Genomic DNA, 5,736 nt, shown 5'->3' with positions numbered 1-5,736 from the left:
ATGTGTTTATTTCATCGTTTTAGAAAGTTCATATTTAGGGTGTTAATCAACATACTTGTGAGTAGATCTAAGATCCTGGTAAAATAATTTCCAACAACTGGCCTCAGAGCCATGGTAATTGATTTGCTTGCAAGAAATTTGGACTTTAAAACGATTGTTTGATGTTTTGGATGATATCATGTTGTATTGAGTGTTATTTGATGATTGATTGATGTTTGTGAATTTTCGTGAAAAATAATTGAATATCTATTTCTGGAATTATTTTTATTGGATAGTATGGAAAAAATTAAGCAAGTTATTTTTTTACAGAACTCAATTTCGATTTAATTTGAATTAGTTATGATTTTTTGAAGTTTCGAAAAATATCGGGGTGGTGTCGCTGCACCTCGCGCGCGCGCGGAAATCATGCAACCTCCCCCTGCGCCGAGTTTTCACGCCCAAACACCCCCCCCATGCGCGCGGACATGTATGCTCAGCATACTGTCCGTACAGCTCGCATTTTTTTCGTTTTTCTTCGATTTTTCATGATTTTTCATGGAATTAACTTCCGATTTTTTGTGTAGTTCTGTATTTATACATACTATTCCTAATTCAATTCTAATTATCATAATTAAATTAATTAATATTTTTTAAATTTAATTCATGATATTAGTGTAATTTGAATTTAAAAAATAGTAAATATCTATCTTTTTTGCTTAATTATCTATCTTATTTTTAAATTTGATTATATCTTATCTTATTTTTAAATTTAAGGTCAGATTTAAATTTTTTAAATTTCATTTTTTTTTAATAATTTGACCTTATTTAAATTTAAAATAAGATAACTATAATCATGTAATTTTAAATAGATGTAAGATATTTTGCTAACTTTTAAATTTTGTTATTTTATTTATTTAAATTACATTTAAAATCTGAAAAAGATATTCATTTATCTTTTTTAATTTTTTATTTAATTTTATTTATAAAATAACATTAAATTTTTGAAAGTAGTTAGCAAAATTTTGAAATGATATTTAGGTTGGTTGAAACCTAATTTTTCAAAATTGTAGGTTTAATTTTAAATACTTATTTTAAAATTTCGAAATTTTTTTAAAATTTTTTTTAATTTTAGAAAATAAATTTTTTATTTATTTAATTAATTATATTTTTCGAAATTATTTATTTAAAATTAAATAAATCCTACATCCAACTATCCAGCTAACCTTGTTGCAGGAGTATGTGTTTTAGCTTGTTTGTAAGTTTTCAAAACCTATTATTGCTTGATTGTAAATAGCCATGGTTAACTTTTTGCGAGATCTAATGATCTGATGGCTCCCTTGGTCAAGTAAATAATTTGTAACAGGTATATTTACAATCTTCTTTCATCTGTGTATGACCTAGCAACATGATAGGACACATCCAAAGTGTGCCTGTGTGAGCCTATGTGTTTAATTTCATTATAGATGCATATAGGTTGTTGTTGCTAAATAAAATATCATAGTTCTTGATAGATTTTATTTAGGCCCATTTAGTTTTTGGGCCTATTCAATTAATAACAGTTGTTCATTTTAAGGTTAAATTCCTCTCTTTTGGGCCTTGTGTGAGAGTTGGAAGCTCGGTTATATAGACCCATGGTCCCCCCACTAGTTGAGATAATATTACTTGTAAGACTCATATAATTGGTTTTGATTAATCAATTATAATTCTCAAATTACACTATGTCTATTTGTGAATTTTTCACTAAGTAAGGGCGAAATTGTAAAGAAAGAGTTTTTAGGGCATATTTGTTAATTATGATACTTTGTATGGTTCAATTAATAAATATGATAAATGAAAATATTATTTAATAATTAAATATAGTTATTAAATAGTTAGAATTGACATTTAAATGGTTGAATTTGAAAATTGGCGTTTTTGAGAAAATGAGATGCAGAAATGATAAAACTGTAAAATTGCAAAAACTGAGGCCCAAATCCACATAGCCATGGCCGGCCACTTTTATAGGGTTTATCATCTGATATTTTCATTATTTTAATGCCAAATAATTCAAACCTAACCCTAGTGGAATGTTATAAATAGATAGTGAAGGCTTTAGGAAATTTACACTTTCACATCTGATTTCCTTCAGAGAAAACCTGAGCCTTCTCTCTCTAACCTAGCCGCCACCTATACTCTCTTCTTCTCTCTTGAATTTCGAACCTCTTAGTTATAGAGTAGTGCCCACACACAGCAAGTGATACCTCAATCATAGTGAGGAAGAACGTGAAGAAAGACATTCAACAAGAAGGGGTTTCAGCACTAAAGAAGGAGAGAAAGAGATCCAGGTTCAGATCTTGATAATACTCTGCGACAGAAAGGATACAAGGGTTAGAGATCTGAACGGAAGGAGACATAATATTCCGCTGCACCCAATGTAAGGTTTCTCATACTTTATATGTGTTTATTTCATAATCGTTTTAGAAGTTCATATTTAGGGTGTTAATCAACATACTTGTGAGTAGATCTAAGATCCTGGTAAAATAATTCCCTACAACTGGCCTCAGACCCATGGTAATTGATTTTCTTGCAAGAAATTTGGACTTAAAACGATTTGTATGTGTTTTGGATGGTATCATGTTGTTTTGTGTGTTGTATGATGATTGATTGATGTTTGTAAATTTTCGTGAAAAATAATTGAATATCTGTTTCTAGAATTATTTTTATTGGATAGTATGGAAAAAATTAAGCAATTTACTTTTTTACAGAACCCAATTTTGATTTAATTTGAATTAGTTATGATTTTTTGAAGATTGGAAAAATATCAGGGTCGTGCAACCCTTCACGCGTGCGGATGAGGGTGATACCCTCGACCACACGCGCGCAGACATCCAGCTCGACCGAGCTACCTTGGTCAGACAAGATTGGCTGTCTGAAATCGTCCCATGCGCGCGCAGATGAGGCTGCATGCAGCCTCCTGCGCCGAGGGATGTCGGTCACGCCTGGCTGCTTGTGCGTGTGGACAGTATGTGCATACTGTCCGTACCACTTGCAATTTTTTCGTTTTTCTTCAATTTTTCATGCTATTTCATAGAATTAACTTCTGATTTTTTGTGTTGTTTTGTATTTTGATTTTTACTTTTCAATTTTCAAATCTAATATGAGAAATAAATTAATTTGAATTTTTTAAATTTAATTTTAGATATTAGTGTAATTTGAATTTGAAAACAAGTAAAAATCTATCTTTTTTGCTTGATTTTATATCTTATTTTTAAATTTAAAATCTATCTTTCTTGCTTGATTTTATATCTTATTTTTAAATTTAATTATTTTATCTCATCTTTTAAATTTAAAGGTCAGATATTAAATATTTTTTAAATTAAATTTTTTTAAATTATTTGACCTTATTTAAATTTAAAATAAGATTACTATAATCATGTAATTTTAAATAGAAGTAAGATATTTTGCTATATTTTTAAATTTTATTATTTTATTTATAATTAAATTATTAAATCTGAAAAATATTTAATTTTTTTATTTTACATTTAATTTATAAAATAACTTTAAAAATTTAAAAGGTAGTTAGAAATTATTTTTGAAATGATATTTAGGTTAGTTGAAACCTAATTTTTCAAAAATTGTAGGTTTAATTTTAAATTTTTTATTATTATTATTTTATTTTTTAAAAACCGAAATATTTTTTATTATTTAAATATTTTCGAAAATAATTATTTAAAATTAAATAAATCCTACATCCAACTATCCAATTCATCTTGTTGCAGGAGTATGTCTTTTAGCTTGTTTGTAAGTTTTATAAAACCTATTATTGCTTGATCTAAATTGCCACGGTTAACTTGTTGACAGATCCAATGATCTGATTTTAACCCATGGTTCAATTGACGATAGGTCAAGTAAATAATTTGTAACAGGTAAATTTTACAATCTTCTTTCATCTGTGTATGACCTAGCAACATGATATGATCCATCCAAATGTGTGCCTGTGTGAGCCTATATGTTTAATTTTGTTATAGATGCATATAGGTTGTTGTTGCTAAATAAAATATCATAATTTTTTGATAGATTTTATTTAGGCCCATTTAGTTTTTAAGCCTATTCAATTAATAACAGTTGTTCATTTTAAGGTTAAATTCCTCTCTTTTGGGCCTTGTGTGAGAGTTGGGAGCCATAGTAGTGGGTACGACATATTGAACCCAGCCCCCCTCACATGAACTACCCCAATTGTGAAGGCCCATTTGCCTGATTTGGATAACTGTACTAGGTTAATTAAATTAGTTTAACTTAATAAAATTGATTAGCAACATAATTAATTTCATTTATCATGGAATTAATTTAAGAAAAACATAGTTTAAAGAATTATATTCTAAGCTAAACTATATGTATTTTCTTGTATTTAATTAAATATAGAATTATAACCAACTAGATTCTTTCTGAAGCTTAATTTAAATTTTTCATTAAATATTCCTATTTAAGTTGAAATTTAGTTATTTCTAACTAATCAACTTAAATCTGAATATCTTTTGAATTTCAAATTTCAAAATTAAGTTGAGGAATTTTAGGAATTGGTTATTAAGATGAAATATTTTCAAATTAAGTGGTTATAACTTAATTTTATATTTGATTAAATCTAATTTGAAAGATATTTAAGTTGATTTTTTAGATTCTTCTAAACAACTTAAACAAGATATTTTCAAATTTGTTCCATTATTTTCGAATTTATTTTTTGAATTAAATAATAATTGAAATTTAATTAAAGTTGATTTTTTATTTAAACCAACTTTAATTTGTAATTTTTCATTATTAAAATATGGAACTGATGATTAAATAAAATACATATTTTTTTAAAATAATGAGCTTCAATCAAATGATATTCGATCTCCATTGTTGGTCTTACAATAGTTAAATTTTTTCAATATAACCTCGAGACGCTAGACGTCGTCCCCCTATGGATGGTTATTCGTTGAAAACCTTTAACACTGTAAGATCTCATTTGATAAGTGTTTTGTGAGTTTTCGTCTCTATTAGACTCTCCCCTACAGTGACTACTTAGAGATAAACTCATAAAACATTAAACAATGGTGGAAGCTCATAAAATGAGAATAACCTTGACTCTCGCCTACCGGGACAACGTTGGATTCTCATTTTGATCGAATAAAAGGTTGCTAAAATGGTTTTATTTTAGATGAGCTGACTACTCTATTCAACTAATGTTATCTTTGACTCTCGCCTATCGGGACACTGTATTTCATTATGTTGGAAACCTTGGAAATTAAACTATGTTAGATTTAGTATTTATATAACATATGTGATTATTTATTATTTTTCTGAACTTGAAAAATTGTGTTTTTGCAAATGTCAGTTGTATATAAGAAAATATAAAAACTGTAAGAGTTTGCAGCAGCAGAAAGTAATTCTGCTACAAAGAACCGAACAGTGTAATATAAAATATTTGCAGAAAAATAAATAACTTGACACAAGAGATTTGTACGTGGTATCAGTGTTCTCCCGAACACTCCTAGTCCACGGGGCGACGCCCAGAGAATGAAATCAATTAATAAAGTATCAAAATTACAAAGACAATTGACTTAAACAAGTTTAGACTCCCTCTAAAGTATTGCCGCAATCCTTTGTAATCCACTTTATGAATCTGACTTCTTGAAACACCTTCAAGCCCGAACTCCCTTCGTCTTTGAAGTGTGAGTGCTTACTTCCTCCCGAAGTAAGGCTTCAACAAGTCTTCTCCCGAAGACCAAGTGCTTACTT

The sequence above is a fragment of the Cannabis sativa genome, chromosome 2 (assembly GCF_029168945.1).
Source record: "Cannabis sativa cultivar Pink pepper isolate KNU-18-1 chromosome 2, ASM2916894v1, whole genome shotgun sequence".
Taxonomy (NCBI): Eukaryota; Viridiplantae; Streptophyta; class Magnoliopsida; order Rosales; family Cannabaceae; genus Cannabis; species Cannabis sativa.
The sequence above is the reverse complement of the archived record's forward strand: the minus strand, read 5'-3'. Positions refer to the sequence as shown.